Consider the following 24,108-nt stretch of genomic DNA (forward strand, 5'->3'; position numbering starts at 1 on the left):
GGGTATACTTATTGCCCCCCGGCTGGGCGCCTGCACATTGGGGTTCACCCCGGTGAACGAGAGGGTAGCCTCCCTCCGCCTTCGGGTGGGGGGACGGGTCCTGACTGTTGTGTCTATGCACCAAACGGCAGCTCAGAGTACCCACCCTTCTTGGAGTCCCTGGAGGAAGTGCTGGAGAGCGCTCCTTTTGGGGACTCCATCGTTCTACTGGGTGACTCTGCGGCAATGACAGTGAGAACTGGAAGGGCGTGATTGGGAGGAACAGCCCCCCCGATCTGAACCCGAGCGGTGTTCTATTATTCTATATCAATAATGAACACCATGTTCAAATATAAGGGTGTCCATGTGTACACTTGGCACCAGGACACCCTAGGCCGCAATTTGATGATCGACTTTGTAGTCGTGTCATCGGATTTGCGGCTGCATGTTTTGGACACTCGGGTGAAGAGAGGGGCGGAGCCGTCAACTGATCACCACCTGGTGGTGGGTTGGCTCTGATGGTGGGGGAAGATTCCGGTCCGACCTGACAGACCCAAACGCTCTGTGAGGGTCTGCTGGGAACGTCTGGCAGAATCTCCTGTCAGGAAGAGCTTCAACTCCCACCTCTGGCAGAGCTTTTCCCACGTCCCGGGGGAGGCGGGGGACATTGAGTCTGAGTGGACCATGTAGCACTTCGAATGTTGACGCGGCCGACCGAAGCTGTGGCCGTAAAGTCGTTGGTGCCTGTCGTGGCGGCAGTCCCCGAACCCGCTGGTGGACACCGGCAGTAAGGGATGCCGTCAAGCTGAAGAAGGAGTCCTATCGGGCCGTTTTGGCCTGCGGGACTCCGGAGGCAGCTGACAGGTACCGGATGGCCAAGCGGAACGCGGCTTTGGCGGTTGCTGAGGCAAAAACCCGGGCGTGGGAGGAGTTTGGTGAGGCCATGGAGAATGACTTCCGAACGGCTTCGAGGAAATTCTGGTCCACCATCCGGCGTCTCAGGAGGGGGAAGCAGTGCAACGTCAACACTGTTTGCAGTGGGGATGGTGTGCTGCTGACCTCGATTCGGGACGTCGTGAGTCGGTGGGGAGAATACTTTGAAGACCTCCTCAATTCCACCTACACGCCTTCCATTGAGGAAGCAGGGCCTGGAGACTCTGAGGCGGATTCCCAAATCTCAGGGGTCGAAGTCACTGAGGCAGTTAAAAAACTCCTCGGTGGCAGGGTGGATGAGATCCGCCCGGAGATCCTAAAGGCTCTGGATGTTGTGGGGCTGTCATGGCTGACACGCCTCTACAACATTGCGTGGGCATCGGGGACAGTGCCTCTGGAGTGGCAGACTGGGGTGGTGGTTCCCCTCTTTAAGAAGGGGGACCGGATGGGGGGGTTCCAATTACAGGGGAATCACACTCCTCAGCCTCCCCGGTAAGGTCTATTCAGGGGTGCTGGAGAGGAGGGTTCGTCGGGAGGTCGAACCTCGGATTCAGGAGGAGCAGTGTGGCTTTCGTCCTGGCCGTGGAACAGTAGACCAGCTCTACACCCTCGGCAGGATCCTCGAGGGTGCATAGGAGTGCGCCCAACCAGTCCACATGTGTTTTGTGGACTTGGAGAAGGCGTTCGACCGTGTCCCTCGGGAGGTTCTGTGGAGGGTGCTTCGAGAGTACGGGGTGCCGAGCCAACTGATAAGGGCGGTTCGTCCCTGTATCGCCAATGCCAGAGTCTGGTCCGCATTTCCGGCAGTAAGTCGCATTCGTTCCCAGTGAGGGTTGGACTCCGCCAAGGCTGCCCTTTGTCACCGATTCTGTTCATAATTTTTATGGACAGAATTTCTAGGCGCAGCCGAGGGGTTGAGGGGGTCCTGTTTGGGGACCTCAGCATCGCGTCTCTGCTTTTTGCAGATGACGTAGTGCTGTTGGCTTCTTCAGGCCATGATCTCCAGCTCTCACTGGAACGGTTCGCAGCCGAGTGTGAAGCGGTCGGGTTGAGGGTCAGCACCTCCAAATCCGAGTCCATGGTCTTCGATCGGAAAAGGGTGGAATGCCCTCTCCGGATCGGGGATGAGATCCTGCCCCAAGTGGAGGAGTTCAAGTATCTTGGAGTCTTGTTCACAAGTGAGGGGAGGATGGAGCGCGAGATCGACAGGCGGATCAGTGTAGTGTCGGCAGTAATGCGGACCCTGTACCGGTTCGTTGTGGTGAAGAGAGAGCTGAGCCAAAAGGCAAAGCTCTCAATTTACCGGTCGATTTACGCTCCTACCCTCACCTATGGTCACGAGCTATGGGTCGTGACCGAAAGAACGAGATCCCGGATACAAGCGGCCGAAATTACTTTTCTCCGCAGGATGTCCGGGCTTTCCCTTAGAGATAGGGTGAGAAGCTCGGTCATCCGGGAGAGACTCGGAGTAGAGTCGCTACTCCTCCACGTTGAGAGGAGCCAAATGAGGTGGCTCGGGCATCTTATCAGGATGCCTCCTGGACGCCTCCCTGGGGAGGTGTTCTGGGCATGTCCCACCGGTGGGAGACCCCGGGGATGACCCAGGACGCGCTGGAGAGACTATGTCTCTCAACTGGCCTGGGAACGCCTTGGGATCCCCGGGGATGAGCTGGATGAAGTGGCTGGGGAGAGGGAAGTCTGGGAGTCCCTCCTAAAGCTGCTGCCCCCGCGACCCGACCCCGGATAAGCGGAAGAAGATGGATGGATGGGTGAAAATGCAAAAAATTAAAAATGGGGATATTCAATCAGTATTTTGTGCTACTGATACCAATCGTTCATGAGTGTGATTGTCCGAAACTGAGCCAATACTGATCACGTGTGTCACGGATCCGATGGAGCCAGGCCGACCAAATGCAGCTTGGACCAGGGTTTGTTGAGGGAAAAGGTAGTTGGAAGGGAGGGTGAGGGGAACAAACCAACAGAACCGGCAAACTAACATAACTTAACGGAGGCAGCATGACAGGGGTAACCGACAGACGAACAGACCAACTTGCAGAGAAACTAACCGAACAGAAAGACGAGACAAAATGACGAGAAACAAGACGACAGAAGAGACTACAGATGAGAACAATCCAACAGGGGAGTGAGAGGCAGACAGGACTTACAAGCTGGATTCGGTTGAAGTTGGGAAATTGTGTAAAATGTAAATAAAAAATACAATGATTTGAAAATCCTTCTCAACCCATATTCAATTGAATACACTACAAAGACAACATATCTAATGCTCTAACTCATAAACTTTATTTTATTTTTCAAATAATAATTAACTTAGAATTTCATGGCTGCAACACGTGCAGTAGAAGTTGGGAAAGGGCATGTTTACCACTACGTTACATCACCTTTCCTTTTAATAACACTCAATAAACATTTTGGAAGAGAGGAGACTAATTCTCTTAGCTTCTCATGCAGAATTCTTTCCCATTCTTGCTTGATGAACCGCTTCCGTTGTTCAACAGTCCGGGGTCTTCCTTGTCGTACTTTACGCTTCACAATGCGCCACACATTTTCAATGGGAGAGAGGTCTGGACTGCAAGCGGGCCACGGGAGAACCTGGACTCTTTTTCTTCGAAGCCACGCTGTTGTAACACGTGCAGAATGCGGCTTGGCATTACCTGGCTGCCAGTGTTTCCAAAAGAAAATTGAAAAGTTCAAGAAAGTTCATTGAAAGACTCATCAGACCACAAAACGCTTTTCCATTGTGCATCAGTCCATTTTACATGCGCTCGAGCCCAGAGAACCCGGCGACGTTTCTCGATTTTGTTCATAAACGGCTTTTGCTTTGCATGGTGGAGTTTTAACCTGCACTTACTGATGTAGTGACGAACTATATTTACTGACAGTGTTTTTCTGAAGTTCTCCCGAGCCCTTTTGGTGATATCCTTTACACATTCATGTCGGTTTTTAAGGCAGTCTAAGGGATCGAAGGTCACGGTCATCCAGTCTTGGTTTCCGGCCCTGGCGCTTACGTGCAGTGATTTCACCAGATTCTCTGAACCTTTTGATGATATTATGGACCGTAGATGTTGAAATCCCTAAATTCCTTGCAATTTTGCTCTGAGAAATGTTGTTCTTAAACTGTTCAACTATTTTCTCACGCAGTTGTGGACAAAGTGGTGAACCTCGCCCCATCCTTGCTTGTGAATGACTGAGCATGTTTGGGGAGGCTCCTTTTATACCCAATCATGGTACCCACCTGTTCCCAATTAGCCTGATCACATGTGGGGTATTCCAAATAGGTGTTTGATGAGCTTTTCTCAGCTCTCTCAGTATTTTTTGCCACTTTTCCCAACTTCTACTGGACGTGTTGCAGGCATGAAATTCTAATTTAATTATTATTTGGCAAAAAATAATTAAGTTTATCAGTTTGAACATTAAATATGTTGTCTTTGTAGTGTATTCAATTGAATATGGAATAAGGATTTTCAAATCGTTGTATTTTGTTTTAATTGACATTTTACACAATTTCCCAACTTCAACCGAATCCGGTTTGTAAATACACGACAGGTAACGAGAGGCAGGTGACTGTAATTACATAGATTGTGAGGTGACGCAGGAGGGGAGGGGCGACGCGAACAGAAACCATGGCAAACATATACACTTAATAAAATGACCGGGGATGAGTCGTGACAACGTGGCTTTGGTGTAAAATTTCCAATTTTAGAACTACAAATTTTTCAAAGTCAAAGTCAAAGTCAGCTTTATTGTCAATTTCTCCACATGCCAAAGACACACAAAGAAACCGAAATTTCGTTCCCCCCTATCCCACGGTGACAAGACATGGCCCACAACAGACAAACAAGTAAACAAGTATAACAACAGCGTGCTGAATAAATAATGAATAAATAACACAATAAATAAATAAATAAAAAAGAGGAGCAAAAAAAGGAGCAAGTGCGCGTACAGCAGACATTCCAGAAAACAGCGCAACAGTGCCGCACGCTACGCAGAAGGGGGTAGCGAGTTCAGGGCCCTAACAGCCTGGAGAAAGAAGCTGTTGGCGAGTCTGGTGGTGCGGGAGCGCAGGCTCCTGTACCTCTTCCCAGAGGGCAGACGGTCAAACAAAGAGTGAGCCGGGTGACTCACATCTCTCGCAATCGAGGTTGCCTTGCGGGCGAGATGGGAGGTGTAAATGTCCTTCAGGGAGGGGAGCGAAGCACCAATAATCTTACCAGCCGTATTCACTATGCGCTGCAGGGCCTTCAAGTTCTGTTCAGTGCAGTTACCACCCCAGACAGCGATGCAACTGGTGAGGACGCTCTCAATGGTGCCACGGTAGAATGTAGACTGGACTGCCTGAGGACCACATGCACGCCTGAGCTTCCGCAGGAAGTACAGGCGGCTCTGAGCTTTCTTTGACAGTGACGAGGTGTTTGCGGACCAGGAGAGGTCCTCACTGATGTGCACCCCCAGGAACTTGGTGCAGCTCACCCTCTCCACCACAGCACCGTCGATGATCAGCGGCAGGTGTTTTGTGTGACCCTTCCGGAAGTCAACAACGATTTCCTTGGTCTTGTTGACGTTCAGCAGGAGGTTGTTGTCCCTGCACCACGTGGTCAGAAGGTCAACTTCCGACCTGTACTGAGTCGCGTCGCCCTTCGTGATGAGACCCACCAGAGTCGTGTCGTCAGCAAACTTCACTATGCGGTTGTCACTGTAGGTCGCAGTGCGTCATGCGTCAGCAGGGTGAAGAGCAATGGACTGAGCACGCAGCGCTGGGGGCCCCCCGTGCTCAGCGTGATGCTGGCGTAGATTTTGTCGCCAACACGCACCACCTGAGGCCTCTGACAGAGGAAGTCCAGTAGCCAGTTGCAGTGGGAGGTACTGAGGCCCAGCTCGTCGAGTTTGCAGATGAGTCGCTGCGGCACAATGGTGTTGAAATTTTTTTTATAATCAATTAATCTTTTATAACAGATTGTGTGAAGCTGAAGTGAAACTAATGCAGGAGATCCTTAAATTTTGAATTGCTGTATTGAGTCAACTTTTTATTTTATTTGACTGTACAGTATTTGTATTTGGCGGAGCACTGGTTTGCATGTGCACCTCCCAGTTCAGAGGTTGCAAATTCAATTCTGGCTCCAGTCTTCCTGTGTGGAGTTTGCATGTTCTCCCCGTGCCTGCATGGGTTTCCCCTGGCTCCCACATTCCAAAAAACATGCTTTTCGATTGAGCACTCAAAATTGCCTGTGGGTCTAAGCCCCGTGATTAGCTGGTAACCAATTTATGGCCTTGGCTGTCTGATGCCCGGCTACAGAAGCTGGCTCAAGGATCGTGGAATGTCACTTCTCTGGCAGGAAAGGAACCCGAGCTGGTGTGTGAGGCAGAAAGGTTCAGACAAGACATAGTCAGACTTGCCTCCACACACAGCTTGGGTTCTAGTACCAGTCCTTTCCAGAGGGGTTAGACTTTCTCTGACTCGAGTTGCCCACGATGAGTGGCGCCGAGCAGATGTGGGCATACTTAATACCCCCCGCCCCCCTCTGCAAAGTGCCTGTACATTGGGGTTCAGCCCGTAAGCGAGAGGGTAGCCTCCCTGTGCCTCTGTGTGGGGGGATGGGTCCTGACTGTTGTTTGTGTCTATGCACTAAACAGCAGTTCAGAGTACCCACTGCTTTTGGAGTCCTAGGAAGAAGTGCTGGAGAGCACTCCTTCTGGGGACTCCGTCATTCTGCTGGGTGACTTCAATGCCCACATGGGCAATGACAGTGAGACTTGGAAAGGTGTGAATGGGAGGAACAGCCCCACTGATCAGAACTTGAGTAGTGTTCTATTATTGCGCAACATGGATTGTCAATAATGAACATCATGTTCAAGAATGAGGGTGTCCATGTGTGTACTTGACACTAGGACACTTGGCACCAGGACACCCTCGCCGCGGTTCGATGATCGACTTTATTGTCGTGTCATCGGATTTGAGGCCGCATGTTTTGGACACTCAGGTGAAGGGAGGGGCAGAGCTGTCAACTGATTGTGTGTTGGATCTGATGGTGGGGCAAGATGCCGGTTCACACTGGCAGACCCAAACGTATTTTGAGGGTTTGCTGCGAACGTTTGGCAGAATCCCCTGTCAGAAAGAGCTTCAACTCCCACCTCTGGCAGAGCTTTGCCCACATCCCATGGGAGGCGGGTGACATTGATTCTGAGTGGACCATGTTCCGTGCCTCCATTATTGAGGCAGCCGATTGGAGCTGTGGCCATAAAGTGGTTGGTTCTTGTTGTGGCGGCAACCCCCGAACCCACTGGTGGACACCGGCAGTAAGGTATCCCGTCAAGCTGAAGAAGGAGTCCTATTGGGCTGTTTTAGCCTCTGGGACTCCGGACTCTGGCCAGGCGGAACACGGCTTCAGCGGTTGCTGAGATAAAAACCATGGAGAGGCTTTGTATTATAGAGCCATGGCGACCTCCAGATGCCTTAGAGGAAATTTTTGTCCACCATCCAATGTCTCAGGAGGGGGAGGCAGTGCACTGTTAACACTGTGTCAGGTTCAGATTCAGCAAAAGGATCAGCAGACAAAACCAGTGAGACAGAATGTTGAGTCTTTTCTCGCGAGGAGTGCAAACAGACTTACATCAATCCAAAATACACTAAAGGTCTTGTTTACACTCCTCTCTTTTTATTTAGGAATGCCCTACCTACAATGTGAGACTAGCCCCTGATAGGTGGGGGGGGAAGCGTGGGCTTTGTCTCATGAGTGAAGAAACGAGATTCTATGTGAAACTAGAAGTCGCGGACAGGATCCCATGAGAAACGAAAAGTGAATGTTATGGGAAACAAAGTAGTCATGTGAAAAGAGTGCATAGACAAAATGACATGTGCAGACATCAACAACTTTCTTGGATTCCCAGATGTGTAGAAGGTCAGGAAGCTCCAGACAGCATCGTTTGACTTGTTGTGGACTGGGTGATGTCTGCAAGAAGAAACAGCAAGCATTCTGCGCAATAACTTTATTAATAAGTACTCATTAGGGAACGCATGATAACATATATATACAATTTATCCAACAATTCCCCCCTGTTTTATCATAAGTTCCCGGAGAACAACTCATCACCCACATGGCCACTTCAAAAAGATTTTCAGCCGAGGGATCACATTTCGCAAGAACTAACTTACACACAGGAGGAAACTGAGTCATAATCGGCAAGGCTAGGGTCAAGAAACAAACCGGACAGGTTTACCACAATAGAGTCGCCGACCGGGTCGTCACTAGAGAAGGAACCTGCGTCGATCGAAAGGTCATCCCTTTGGAGCAACGTGAAAGTCTCAGCTGGTGGAGAGATAGCAGTTGTAATTAGTCTGCTAATTCGGGATCGGAGACAAGGGATGCAACAACATCCACACAAGGTCAAAATGGCAGAGAAAACGGCTATGGAGACCAGGGCAGAGGAAACCAGGGTGCGGTACTTTCCGAACACGGTCAACCAGTCGGTCCAAACGTCTGTGTTCACCCCACTGTGCTCCTTCATCTTCCCGTTCAAGGTCCGCAGGCCCTCAAGGGCCTGGGACAGGCTTCCGCCGGCTGCAGTATTATTCGGAATAAACGTGCAACATTGCTCACCGAACATGGCGCAGACACCGCCCTCCTTTTTTGTTAATAGTACACCACCAACACAGGGCGGATTCAAAACCAGCTGCTATCTGATTCACCAGCTTATACTCATCCGGTACTCCTCTAGGAACACCAATGGCGTCAATGTAAGGTGGATTAGCCGCGCCCCGCCATTCGGCGCTTCGTTTCGTTCTCGGCCAGAATACGGGAACCACGGACTTAGCAAAAGATGTTAGATCATAAGAGGACATCGGTAACAAATGAACAGGTAGCAATAGGGTTACCAAAGCGCAAATTCCGGAGCCGTCGAAAGGCAACCTATCATAAAGTTTGTTACTATTACACCAAAACCAAACATCACTACGAGCAATGGGCAAAAAAGGGGCAGTGACATTGGTCATGGACCCACACCATAGAGGAGGTAGGGCGCCGAGCCTCTCACCGGTACCAGGTAATCTAATACATGTAAAATTACCCTTAGCCACATCGGACGAAAAAAGGGGTTTATATTTTGTCATAGAGGCAACAGGGTAAACCTTATCCCATTTAAAACAATCATGAGTGGGTGAAATGGACAGGCTTAACATTAAAGTAACAGCACACTTAGGACCTATATTCGCAGGTATGATTTTCAAAAGAGGTCTTGGACCCATGCATGCAACGCAACTGGCGCCAGCCATCTTTGCGGCCTGCTCAGCCACAAGAAGCCAGTTGTTAGTATGACCGCTTATCCCTGTGGAGGCCACAAAATAGCCGTCTACATCAGTGAGGAGCATACTTGTGATTTTTGCTCCTGCTGACAGGGTGTAATTATTTGTAACGGGACAGTCTGCGATCTACATTGTTTTGTTAATGCAAATAGCAATAGGAAAGTGAGGACCAAGCCCCCAGTTGAAAACCCCAACAAGAAGTGTTAAACAAGGTGGCATTTGGAGGACGAATTTGACCATCAGGGAGTGTAAGAGTCAAAAGGAGGCTTGTGCCCTGATTCTTCAAAGTCACTCGTTTAGCAAAGAACACAGCCTCTTCACTGGAACCAGAGAGCGGGGTGACCATTTCGAAACCTTTCAAACTTTTCATAGGTAAAATAATAGAAGAAGATGTATTAGGAGCCACAGTAAACATTAATGAGTTATTGTAAGTCCAAGACAAAAGCCATGGTACGCAAGTTGGAACGCGGTCTGGTGTACAAACAACATGATCAAAAGGGGACTTTGCGCAGGCCACAGCCCGATTAAAGTACTCACCAAATGACTCTCTAATGCTCATGTTTTTGGATCTCCTCAGAGTCAACACCCTGAGCTTCGGGTTGGTGTCTTGGAAATTGGCTTCTGCTAGCTTTCGTGTCAACCCTGGATCTTGGCACCAGGATCAGGCACTATTACCAGACTTTGCTCACCTTCCGTACTTAGGTTGGGTCTGCGGAGATCACTTTTTTACAATAAGATAAATGCAGAAAACAAATAAATGCAGAAAAAACAATATTCTTTCCCTTCACATTTATGTAATTGGATATAAACCATATGTATTGTCTGAAACGAATACAATAGAGTCGGGAACTTTCCTCTCTGAGGTCCTAAATTGCCTCGTGAAAAAGCTGCAAAACCGTATGTCGTATAAACAGCTTCAACTTGTTTCACCATACCCCCCCGGCGAGACATGGGTGACCCCATGACTCGAAATAGCAGCCCATTTGAACAAGTCACGAGGCAAGACAGGTTTGCCCAAAAGTCACACAAAAAGACCATCAGTGTTTTAGCTGCACCCCAGTTGTCATGCCACGGTTGCTCCACTGCTGAGCAAAAACGTGCACCGTAGCAAAAGCATACTGACTATCAGTCCAGATAGTGACAGAGAGAGTAATAGAAGGCGGCAGGCTTTGATGTCTATTCATATGCAAATGAGTTAGGAAGTCATAAAATTTTATGATCTATTGATGTTGATTTATGACGTGTTTTATTGGGGGTCATAAATTCTTTAGCGGGTTGGTGGCATCAAGATGGCGCCAGTCGTGACGGCGCCATCTTTGACTGTCGCCATTTTGGTTTGCCGGCGCCATTTTTAAGATGTGGATATGTATGGGCATGTATTTTTATGAATCAAGACAGGTGGAGCACCTGTGCTAGCTTTGCTAACAGCCCTCTGAGCTACCTTTGCATCCGGCCCGTACGTGTGAGACTGAAGGGGAGCCTTTTTGTTGAGAAGGCGAAGGGGAGGGGGGTGTTTGTGATAGGGTGGGGGGTTTGTGACAGGAGGCAACATTATAGGTGTCAAAGTTGGCTGGAAGAGAGTCGCATATAATTTGAGAATCAATAGCTCAGCCAAAGTTATCTGAAAGCGAGAGACGCATGTAATTTGGTAAACATTGGTTTAGAGGATCAAAGGGCTTTTGTTGAGAAAATCACACTGTTACAAGTCACAAGTTATCTCTAATGTAATTTGACAAACAATAGCGGAGTCGGTATTACTGGGGCCAAGGATATGCTGTAGAGACTGTTTGAACCGTTTAATTTTGGAGGGAGACAGACGAAGGCCTCTGTTTTTTATGAAGGCTGTCTAAGTTTAAAACATATCCTGATTTTTTAAAAAAAAAACACGTGATACACAGAGGTGTGGTTTGAGAGAGGGGCTGGACCTGTTGTTCGTATATTTACGCGAGAGTATCGTGCTGATAGTTCATAGAAAAAAGAGCTAAAGCTGTGGTGTTAAACTGCAAACCTGAAGCTCGAATCATGATAGCAGAAACGCCGGTCAGTATCCATCTTTGCCGCAGAGGCCCCGATGGCCTGCTAGATGACCCTAGAAAGAAGCAAATGTATCTCAGGCGCATGCAACAAAGGCCTACAGAAAAACTTGAACGGAGCTGGCAGCTAACACCAGAGACTCTATGGGGATTTAGTTTTTTTTACGAGACTGGTGAGTTGTCTTTCTTCATGAGAAACCAAGAGAGCTCCGGTTCAATCATCAACAACAACAACAACAACACTTGTGAGCAGACAGGTGCGTTTGGCTCGTTGAACTCGAATGACTGGGCTGTCTTAAATCAACTCTTGCCAGAGGTTTTGACTGAATTTCTCAAGGAATACGGGTTAGAAGGTGAGCTGAATGCAACTTGGATTTCAAAAATCACAGCCAGCGGGAGATGTTTTTTCCGGCTGAAAGTTTCTCCTCAAACTGTTGATGGGGTAGAAGACGGAGAGCTAATCGATTTAATGTTTCTAAAACTTGAAGTGTTCAACAGCGAATGCGGTGTTTTCCAGACAATTTTGAATATACCGTTATCCGAATGGGATCAGAAGATGCAAGCTTATGGTGAGAGTATTACAGGGCTTTTTCTATCAAGCCGTGTCTGGACAAATGTCGTCGGAGTGAAACGTAAACTGGCTTTAGATTAACCCTTACTAAAAAATTAAGTTTAAACCCCAGGCCCTCTTCAACACACAAGACTCTGTTCCTCCTCCTAACCCCTCCTAGTCTCCATCTTTTTCTCACCTGCAGTCAATGAAAGTTGAGGGGGTGATAGTCATTAGCATAACTCTATAAAGCCAGGTCCCCAGACTTCTCTTTCACACACGCACAGACGGTGGAAAGACAATGGCCCAAAAAATGCTTGCCAGAAGACTTTTACCACGTTTTATACCTATGGAGCATGGGCCTGACATCACATTCTGGTCCACCCCTGAAAACTCTGAGGCCGAAGCCGACGATGCTGACACAACTTTCATCGCATCGCCGGAACCAACACCAGCGCGGCCTGAGACATGGGCGGAAAGGTTTGAGATTCTTCCACTACCTACACCCGACCCGAGCGAATGCCTCTCACCCATATGCCTCGACGATCTGCAACCCGATTCTCTCTATGGAGCCTTGTCATCAACTTTTGACGTGTTTGAAACCCCTGAAACCTCGGGGGAGCAACAGCAGGAGGAGGAGCAGCAGAGACCGCAACAGCATGAACCGTGGTCCTCGTCACGAGCCATCGAATTGTTTGATGACGCCTGCGCACGCTATCCTGAAAACGGGATGGATTTGCCCAACTTGACTGCTGCTGACATTAGAGTCTTACTCGAAGAGGCAGAATCGCACCTGCCCGCTGATTTTGAGGAGGGTGATGACCCTCAGCAGGCCCTTGAGTTTGGGGTCGTTCCTTCGATGAGCTCGACGCCTGGGAAAATCAACACACAGCAAGGCTCAGAGTATAATATGTGTGTCGAACCACTTAATTGGTTGGTTATTGAAGATTACACACGTCTAAAACTGATGGTTGTTCATCTTTTGTATGATGCATTGATTAAGCATGCTAAATCTAACTGTGACGGATGTGCTCTTGATGATCTCAGCCAAATGGCGCACACGTGCTTGTATGTTGAGGATCGAGACTTTTATTTCTACGCGAATTATGAAACAGTGATGGCTGAGTTGTGTAATGCTGACTTCCTCCACACGTTGTCGACAATGTTTTTCTATTTTAAAACCTCTGCACCCCTTATAAACATTCGCAATTCTGTTTCTGCCATTCTACATGACCTAGCTCACGAGTGCAAGATCTTTACACGGCTCCGTGCGATAAAACAAGAAGCGCGTGACACTGTGTTGAGCAGCAGCGAAGTCGCTCTATTATTCAGAACGTTTGGAAAAACAGAATGGGAGGTATTGTGAAAAAAATGTGGAGCCGGTTGAAGGCTTTCCTAACAGTACTTTTAGATGTAACAGGGGGCCAGCTAAAAAAGTTTAAAGTAACACCAACTATGCTATCTTCATTCCTGCGTTATGTTAAACCTTAGGATTTATAGAAAGATGTTTTTACCATGTTTTACACGTGTTTCCGTTTACTAGTAATGTTTTTTTAAGAACTAGTTTGATTTTTTTTTTATGTAATAAACTATTGTGACCGGAAAAGTGACTGTCTCTCTGTGTTTATTCAATGGCATGAGTTGTCTTCAGAGACTTTATAATTGTTGCTAAGAATCCTGTTAGTTTTAGGGCGAGAGACACGCCTACACAGGGGGGAAAAAAAAAAAAAAAAAAAAAAAAAAAAAACCAAATCGAAAGCGAGAGACCGCTCAAAGCAGCAGCAGTGCGTTCGGACCTCTCATCTCGCACGTTTACTAACTTCTCGACTTAACTCCCCGCTAAAATTTGAAATAATGCCCACTAAAAAGGGGCTCGTGTTGGACGCGCTGGAAAACCTATCCAACGAGAACTTCAAAAGGTTTGTTAAGGCGCTGGTGAACCGTCGCGGTAACATAAAGGTGGCGAAAAACAAGGTGCAAGATAAGGACTTTGTGGACGTAACCGAGGTGCTGGTGTCCACTTTCACCGAGGACAACGCTCCAGCCGTGGTCTCCGAATTGCTCATCTCCATTAACTGCGCCGACGAGGCCTAAAAGCTCAGTGTGTGTGTGTGTGTGTGTGTGAGGCCAGAGGGGGGCAGCTAATTTTTAAGAACTAGTTTGATTTTTCTGTAATAAACTATTGTGATCGGAAAAGTGACCGTTTCTCTGTGTTTATTCAATTCGAAATCGTAAGATATCATACCTGTTTGTTTTATTAACAGCGTCACAATCTGTTATCCGCCAGAACTGATCTAACAATGGGTGGCGACAGGTGTCTTCACAAACTCTATTTTTCTGCTGAGAATCCAGCTAGTTTTGGGGGAGAGAGACGCCTGCATAGAGGGGCGGTGGATAGCTGTAAAAACACCAACATTAAAAAAGTAAAAGCTTTTTTATCCGATCAGGACGCATACACTTTACACAGACCAGCCAGAATAACTTTTCCTAGAAATAAAGTTTTTGTTCGAGGGCCTATGAGACAGTTCCAGGCAGATTTATGCGATTTGCAATCACTTGCGCGTTACAACGATGGCTATAAATATTTACTAACCGTAATCGATATATTTTCGAAACGCGCGTATGTACGCGTTTTGAAAGCAAAAACAGGTACCCACGTTAGCGAAGCATTTGAAGATATCCTAGCAGTTAGCGGTTCACCATTACGCCTTCAAACAGATAAAGGGACGGAGTTTTTTAACAAACATTTCCAGAAATTAATGAGAAAGCACAATATTACACATTTTTCCACCGTCTCAGACACTAAAGCCCAGACGGTCGAGAGATTCAACAAAACATTAAAATCCCGCATGTGGAGGTATTTCACAGCTAAGAACACACACAGATACGTGGATGTAATTCAGGATTTTATTGTCAGTTATAACGACAGTTTTCACAGCAGTATAAAAATGGCACCTAACGCTGTAAACGAGGAGAATAAGAATGTCGTTTTCACTAACCTCTACGCACGAAATCCTTTCCGACGGGAGAACAAGTTCCGGTTCGCACCGGGCGACACTGTGCGAATTTCCAAAATAAAAGGGAATTTTGAAAAAGGTTATTTACAAAGTTACACGGATGAAATGTTCACAATAAGACAGCGTCTCCACCGCGTTCCTCCCGTCTATAAAATATCAGATTTGGATGGTATGCCTGTAGAAGGGAGTTTCTACGAGGCGGAATTACAAAAAGTGCAAATAAAAAAAAATAAAATTTTTCGCATACAGAAAATTCTTAAATCACGCACCGTGTCAGGTAAACGCGAGTCCCTCGTCCACTGGGTGGGCTGGCCATCCAAATTCGACAGTTGGGTACCCACAAAGAGTATTAAAAACATCTGACGATCTCTAAAACGGCCATTCTGTGGAAATTACAAGATGGGTGACCACCAGAGAGAATTCTACGTCACATTAGCGTCAAACGCAAGTGTACATCTTTTTAGTGCAAACACGCTCACAGAATTTAAAACGGAGCTGGCTCAACATATTGATTTAAAAGGCTCGTGGGAGGTTGGCCTGTGCGAAATATCGTACGTCAACACAATACCAACCATCCCTGAGAAAAAACGGAACTTTTATCTAAAACAACCTAAAAATCCGCTCCCTAGAGGTGATACATTCCAAGACGACTCAGAAACTCGACATATGCTCAAAACAAGGGGAGGTGTTTATCAAAATTATGACTCGTTAGCTTTGGACATTCAAACTCTATTAACTAAAGCGAGTTGCAAAAAGATTGACGTCCGATTTGATCAGCATAAACAAAGATTCATGTTTTCGGGCGAAGAAGGATTGAGAATTATGTTCAAGAGCCCCCTGGCGTATATTGTCGGGATAAATCCCGAGAATTGGCTGTCACTTAAACCGGAAGGCGTCAACGCACAACATCCTGCCGATATAAGAGCCGGATCATATTTTATGTTCATCTACACAGACATCATCCACCATCAGACAGTTGGCGACGCGTACGCCCCCATGCTTCGAACTCTACCGATAGAAGGGAATTACGGAGAAGTTGTGAACAGGACTTTTAATCCGGTTTACTATTTAGATGTGTGCAGGAGCCATATTGAAACCATTTCGGTTTACCTGCGATCAGACCAGAACAACCCGTTAGATTTCGAATACGGGAAGGTTATTCTCACTCTACATTTTAGATCGAAATAAAAAAAAAATAACAGAACAACCCGTTAGATTTCGAATACGGGAAGGTTATTCTCACTCTGCATTTTAGATCGAAATAAAAAAAAAAATGACGTCATCGTCAATGCACCCTGATTTGTACCGTTTTGTCGATTATTACGAAACACAAGTGGGGGGCTCTTTTCAAGGTTACGCGGGCGCACCGGTTCAGTACGGACGTGGAATTGGATCTATTTTTGCAAAATTATTTCGTTTCGTGATGCCTTTCTTCAAAAACGGGTTTAACTTGGCGAAGCCACATCTCCAAGCCGCCGCTAAAAACATAGCAACGGATGTAGCGGGGCGCGTCATTCAAAGAATCCACCAGAAACAAGGCCCCGAGCAAGAAGGTTCCGGGCTTGCTGTATTGTCACGTGGGACGATCCACCCTGGGGGGCGGAGAAAGAGGACCGTTAAAAGGAAAAGACGCTCCACCGGTCTCAGACCAGTTGTCAGGAAAAAGCGGAGAAGACGCAAGACAGATATTTTCTCTTAAAAAATGGCCCTTCTACATTTCAAGAGCCACGAGGCGACTTTATCAAGTCTGGACCTTTTTAGCGCTCCCTTGACCCAATTCTCCATAGAAGATAGCTCATATGTCGAATTCCAGCCATTGTCAGCAATTGTGGATCAGGGGCCTATAGAGTTCTTTATCCCCGGGGACGGCTCAAAATATTTAGATTTATCTGACACTTTACTACATCTCCGTGCAAAGGTGACGCGTAGGGATGGGACAAATATTCCACCGCAGGAGCAAGTCGGCATCGTGAATTTCCCTATAAACACAATTTTTAGTCAATTAGATATTTCGTTGGGTGGGCGGTTAATCTCACAATCTAGTGCTACACACGCATACAGATCCATCATCGAGCTGCTGTTAAATTTTTCAAAAGATTCTTTGGAGTCACAATTCACAGCAGGAATGTTCGCTATGGACACTAGGGGGCGTATGGACGCGATTTCGGTCGAAGAGGGCGTGGCTAACGCTGGTTTTGTGCGGCGCGCACAGCAGATTGCCGGCTCACGTGAATTCCATCTCACGGGGCCGCTTCATGGAGATATTTTCTTTTCCGAACGCCATCTATTGAATAATGTGGATCTACGTCTAAAGTTAACTAGAGCTTCTGATGATTTCTGTCTCATGAGCGCTCCAGACAGTGATTCGTGTCTCAAAATACTAGGAGCATCGTTATTTGTGAAAAAAGTATCAATTTCACCGGCTGTGGCGATAGGTCACGCCGCCGCTTTACAGAAAGGTAACGCCCTTTATCCGTTGACCAGAATCAATATGAAGACCTTCAGTATACCACAAAACTCACGAATTTGTCATCAGGATAATCTATTCCTCGGCCACATCCCCAAGCAAATTGTAATAGCTCTCGTAAACCACAACAGTTTCATGGGTCGGAGAGATTTAAACCCGTTTAATTTTTTGCATTATAACATAGAGTATTTAGCTCTCAGCCACGAAGGTCGACAAATACCTGCCAAAGCTTTTCAGCCCAATTTCGAAGCTGGGATATGTACACGTGAATTTCATAATTTATACACAGCAACAGGACGTTTTCTGAAAGACCTACCTCTTTGTATCGATCAACAGGATTTTAGTCAAGGCTACTCACTTTTTGTTTTCAATTTAAGTCAGGTAGATGATTCCGGGGCTTTGTCACCTGTGAATAACGGGGTCCTGAGACTCGATTTGCGCTTCAGAACCCCATTACCACATACCGCGACCCTTGTCGTATATGCTGCATACGATTCGCTTATCGAAATTAATGCTAAGAGGGAAGTATTGATGGACTATTATTAACACTATGAACGGTCGTGAACTGGACATGATTATGACCCGGATGCAGAGAGCATTATTCGGGGGTGTTTTCGCATCGGATGAGTTAGCTGACGTCAGAGACCCGCCTCCAAAATATTACATCGTCAACACGCATCCAAGACATTTACCCGGTGAGCACTGGCTCGCTTTGACTTTAGAATCGGACGGTTCGGCCACATTCTTTGATCCTTTTGGTCTGCCACCGGACAGCCCGTACTACCCGTCGAGTATATACAGATTTCTGAAGAAGCATTCTAAACGGGTCGACTATCAGAACGGGCAGTTGCAACACGAGCTCACAGACACCTGCGGTCAACATTGCGTGTATTATCTAAGTCAACGTGGGCGGGGCCTCACCTATCGCGAAGTGTTGACTCATTACAATTCGGATCCTCTCCATAACGACGCCATGGTTAGTGAGTTTGTCAAAAAATGTCGAAGGCCAGACCGGATGTGCGGCGGGCAAACATCATGTTCATTGCATAAATTTAAAAAATGTCATTGTCTGAAACCGTGTTAATGTTTTATAAAAATCTCTTTTATTCAATAAACATTGTTAAAGAGAGTTACAGAGTCATGTGTTTTTTTTTTTCACTAACAACAATAGAGTATCATCTAATAACTAACCCATTTTACTATCGGCGACGTTCTTTTTCTTTTTCTCTTACTCATCACGTTTACATCTTCTGCATAAGAAACATCCGCATCTTCACCTGTAGCGTATTTCAAACGTTTAAAATCTGCGCGAGCCAAGGGGTTGGAGATACTTGTTTCCGGCAGGTTTAATCGGGCTAGCGTCCGGAGAAATTCACTCCATCCTATCGGTTTCTCGTTGATTTTTTTCCCACTCGCACACAAATGTCTCAACAGATCGCTCATATGGGAGCCTTTGATAGTTTTCCCTCTAAAAATAAATTCACTTAACGGTGTCCAGCTTACATCTTCTGCCGACAGTCTTTTCAGCACATAGTTGGCGTTACGCCGAAAACGTGGACCTATGGCGTCCAAGATATCCTCATAGCGTCTACCTGTCACCTCGATCGTGGTCTCATCTCCGGTCTTTCTTTCTCCCTCCTCATTGGCTTCGTTGCGAATCGTAATAGGAATTTGCTCGGAGTCTTTTTGTTTGACCAGCCCCATGTAACGCTGCATTAAGGTCTGATAAATTTTGATCTTTTCATATTGATTTAAATTTTTATTATCCAAAACCTGTTTCATCTCTTCATCCAAAGAATGCTCTGCTGTATCACGGATGGTCGGAGCGGGTCGATTCAGCCTCTCGAACTGATAAGGTGAAATCAGGAACATTTTCTGAGCCGTTTTCAAACTCATTTTTTATGATTTGCTCATAAAGCCGCTAATGACACTCCCGAGAACAGGTGCGAAAGCGGCCAGCAACGGTAATATAAAACCACCTTTCTGAACTAACACAGCTCTTTTCTTCTTCAAAGTATTTTTCTTATCAGCCAAAAAGCGGATATTTTTCTTTTGCTTTTTAAGTCTCTTGTAAAGTTTTGATTTTAAGGGTACATGTCCTTTAAGAAGATTTAGAGCAATCTCACATAACGCTTTCACCAGACTACTAGGGCCTCTGAGTAGCAAATGCTTACGTTTGGCCGGTTTGGATGTAAACAGAGATTTGAGTAACGGTGCGTTTGTTTTTAAAAGCCTCGTCATCGTTTTATTGTTTGGGTATATAAACGACAGGCCACTGGTTATGTAGTACACCTGTACGTAGTCTATATTGTTCTGGGCATGAAGGTGTCAAATCTACCAGTAAATACCCATGCGGCTCTCTTGTAGCATCTTCAAAGCATTCCAGGAAAAACTTCCGGTTGCCGGGAGAAATTTGATTCGCCAGGACACTCACCTGCTGTTTATCACGGGGGTTTTTGAACAAAATCAAATAATTACTGTTTAAACTAATAGTACGGCTAAATTTGCCCTGATGGAATACATTCTGCGTTAGCATTATAACGCTTAAATTTTTATGATGTCTATATTGGGTGAATATTCGGACCACTTCGGGGTTATCCGAAGCTTGGAAGATGATGTCATCCAGAATCAGTAGATGGTGCTGGTGTGGCGGGAACAGCTTCTCGTCATCAAAAGATTCAGGCAGCCCCTTGATAAAAACAATGTCTTTATTCAGGTTTTTGAGTTCATCGTACATTGGTTGATGTGCTGTATAAACCCAGACAATATTATCAGGTTTTTTTCTTAGAACATGTTCAGGATTTTGCAATACATTTTTTACAAAGAAAGTCTTCCCACACCCTGAAGGCCCTGCGACTAAAGATGAGAAAGGAAGTTCTAATCTGGGGTCGAATTCAATCTGATTAAAAGCCATTTCCACACACGTAGACACACGTATGGATAGATAGAAATATCAGTAGCCAAACGGTTCAGTGGTGCCTCGCTCTAGCAGCCTTCTTTTATCGTACACCACACGAAGCCGCTTGGAAAATGACATGTTTCTGAGATGAAACCCTCTCTTATCGCGAACGATGTTATGTTGGGGGGCGTATAGCACATCTGAGTTTCCACATGCTGTATCTATGTACCCTCGAACCAAATTGAGCATGCTATCGAGATTGATGCTGCGAGCGCTTTCGTGACTTTGTGTGATACCCTTCACCTTCATGACCGTCTGAGATGATCCTCGTGTTTTGTAAGCGTATGTTTTGGGACCGGCTGAGACGAATTCTAAAATGCTGTCGTTCGAAAGCTCATCTGTCAAATCACCCAGATAATCACCTAGAGGGAGAACACTTTCACCTGGCTTCACAGTGTACACAAGGCTGTCTGTATCGGTGTAAAGGACACGCCTCTGTAAAATTTCTAAATAGCTGTACATTTTTAAGCGTGCATAGGCTGTTGTGAAACACGCTGCAGCCACGTTTGATGTTTTTGAGGCGGGGATCTCATTGTTTGTGTTGATACAATACTGCACAATTGAGAGCTTCTCATTGATAAAATGGAAGAATTTCACATTGTACAGACCTGAAAACAGAAGCTCAAAAAAATCCTGATTTTGTCACAATTTTTGTGTTTACCATGTTGTCACGTTGCGCTAGTTTTCCCCACAGATTGTTAAGACAGAGTTTTGACACTTGTCTTTTGCCAGGGTTTACAGCAATTTTGGAAGGATCGAGTTGGATACCTTGATGAACGGCATACTCTTCTATGTATCTTTCTCTATCAGCCTGGTTGACCACGTGAGCTGGATAACCTGAAGATTCTTGTTTACCTTTTAGAAATGTTCGCATGTAATCACGGAAAATTGTGTCGCTCGTTCTTGTGTAATGCCACACTTCTGTAATTTCCGCAACCGTGTACCCGAGATCTAGTGCCTTAACAAATTCAGGGGTTGTCCAAACACCTGTCAACGATCTTTGCTCATCACTATGTGTACACGCCGTCTGCTGGTTGTTACACTCGGCGCATGTACGACACAGTGTGAAGACGAGTTTACCTTTAGCTGTTTTGAACGGTAGGACGGGAAAATATAAACCACGGGGTGGGTTGACTGTGGCGCTGATGAAACCAAAATACGACCTAGGGTCTTTAAAATCACCGTGGATAATCGTTGGATGATCGATTGGGTAGGTGGCTGTACTGTTGATGAAAGGATACAATGATGTCACATCAACATACAACACACGCTCGTCTGGCTCTGCCGTGTATTTTAAAACGAATGCGTTTGTTCGGCCCCCAAAAAGAGCCTGCCTCGGTCTGAGCGGTGTAGGAAATTTGGATTTTTTAAGGAATTCCTTCACCTCTATGTCCATCTTTTTCATTTGCAACCATTCATGCTCCCACATAATTACAAGGTACACATCCTGTCTAAGCTGTAGATCCTGAATTTTCTTTTGTGTTTTATCAAACCTCTCCTGAAAAGGGCGTTTGGTTGTCGGGCATATTTTAGAGAGGTCGAAGCATTCTGCGCAGCCGTGGTGATAACAACCGAAATACTCAAACACTATTTTTACGCCCCCGATTTCACAATAACCATCTACAAAGTAGTTGTCTATCCTAACTTCACCACCGTTCAATGCGTGTCTAATTTGGATATTTTGACTGTGCATGATCCATTGCATGTACTGAATAGAATCGTGTGAGAAAGCTTTGTACTGACGCATATAGTTGTCTGATGGTGTAATGGCTAGTGTTTGAGGGGTCAGAAAATTAGCTCTGAAAACATTCATGCACGCCGACGCAATTGTTACTGCATTGAATGGATCTGTTCCGGTGGCCTCAAAAAACTCACTCCTGAATTTTTCACACCCTTGCATTAACAGATCAACATCATTCTCGCAGTAGGCTATTGCCTGTTTAGCAAAATCAAACACATTGCTAGCTTCTTTGGCATACCACTCGTCAAACTTTGATCGTTGGGAGGGTGACATTCGCTCGGTGCCGTAGTACATGGGGTCAGGGTGACACCCGACGTAGTTTAGATGCTCTAAAGAGCTGAATTTGTGTGGGAAGTACCCCTTTGATTTGTCTTCAAACCCCAGGGCCTTAGGCATTGCGCTTAGAGGCATCGTCAAGAATGAGAGAGAGTCTATGAATCGTGATTTTGTGTCTAAATCGACAAATGATAGAACTTTACTCCCTTGCATCAGAATGTCGAGTTTGAGACCTAATTCGAGCATTCTCCTTATCAGTATGTATGAATCAAAACCTCTCGCATTATGTGCAACAAACGTAGTTTGTTTAAACCGTGGCATTCGGAAAAATCTGAGAAATTCATCAACACAATCTGTGCCATACCAATGCTTCGTCAGTCTATTCGATCTGCAGCAGATGAGAAAAGGTTTGTGTAAACCGTTTGTGTCTACATAAGTTTCGAAATCGTAGTAGACTACATTTTTGCACGGTGGTTGAGGTTTGATGGGCTGAATGTAGCACATGTGGGGGTTCAATAAGGCGTCATCTTGATTTATGATCTCATCACACACTGCGCATTTTTTAACGGGGCAGCGATGTTTAGCACCGGTACCATCAGCTTTCACATAATACCGGAGACCACATTCCAAGCATTTTTTGTATGAAGCGCAGTTGCTCGCACGATTCATTGATCGGGACTCTTTATGTTTGATAAGGCATTCCTCATTACGACAAGATTTGTTACAGTCGGGGCAGATGATAGGTTTAAACCGTCGCTGTTTACAGCGTGGATCAAGACAAACGCCACAGTGTCCTGCACAATGGTGTTGTTCCCAATTGTCATGCCCTTTGTAACCATACCTGCAGAAGAATGCGTGGCCCACAAAGGCCTCAATAGCTTTCACGCCGTAATAGTGGCCCTCGAGGTTTAAGACAAATAGAGTGTCGTTATCTGTTTTGGGGTAACGCGTGTCGAAAAAGGTCATGGGGCGGCAGTCCTCTTTTCGATACATTACAGTTATTTTCCGTTTGAGGACTTTCTCAAATTTATGGACATCGCCCAGACTCACAGGTGTTTGACAATCCAATCCTACGCTCTCCTGTAAGAGCCGTGCGTGTCTCGTGGCTTGTTTTGTTGTCAGTGTGTCATTTAGCAGATAGGTTAGCGAGAGAGCGAAACACAAATTATTGTCTTTATTACGAGGTATGTGTAGGTGTCGTTTTTTCAACCTCAAAATCTCTCTGTTGGTAGTGTTCAGCAGCCTTCGACGCATTCCACCACCACCACGCAATGGAGTGACTATTTGTACAATGAGCTCTAAGCTCTCATCAGCCAGAAGCTCTGTATTTGATTGGGCTAAACGTTCAAGCAGGTTTGATACATTATCTCTGATAGAGTTTATATCAGTAGTTTGCGGGCAGATGTGAGCTCTATCGTTACCAGCCGCGAGCTCTATCTGAATTACATCACCTGTTTGCGCCCTGCTAGCTACCTCTTGCAAGACATCATCTATTCTGTCTTCAATCTGGAGGTAGAAGGTTGCAAAATCATTAATGTTCTGTTGCGATGGTATATTTAGCCGTCGTCTCACCTCTACATTGTTGAAATGCGGCCTGTTGATTACAACCGAACCGCCGCGTTGGTCAGCTAATACAGAACCGTTGTTAGATTGTTGGGGCGTGTGTTGAAACGGTGATGTGTTGTCATCAATAACGTCTATTTCATGATCAGTTATAACAGCACAGTTGTTAGGCTGAAATATCGGCCGAACGGCGTCAATAGCAGCCGGTGGTGATGAATCGCGAGAGTTAGTGGTCAACGGGTCAACCAGAGGCTGTGTATTTAGATTTTGGATGAT

The 24,108-nt window shown here is 46.1% G+C and overlaps 1 protein-coding gene across 1 annotated transcript in view; it reads left to right on the forward strand.

Moving 5' to 3' along the window:
* LOC148401273 (uncharacterized) overlaps nucleotides 1–24,108 on the forward strand; it is a 115,034-nt gene that overhangs the window by 1,464 nt on the left and 89,462 nt on the right. The window lies entirely within an intron of this gene.

Source organism: Syngnathus floridae, chromosome 2 (genome assembly GCF_059516105.1).
Source record: "Syngnathus floridae isolate MCC-2025c chromosome 2, RoL_Sflo_1.0, whole genome shotgun sequence".
Taxonomy (NCBI): Eukaryota; Metazoa; Chordata; class Actinopteri; order Syngnathiformes; family Syngnathidae; genus Syngnathus; species Syngnathus floridae.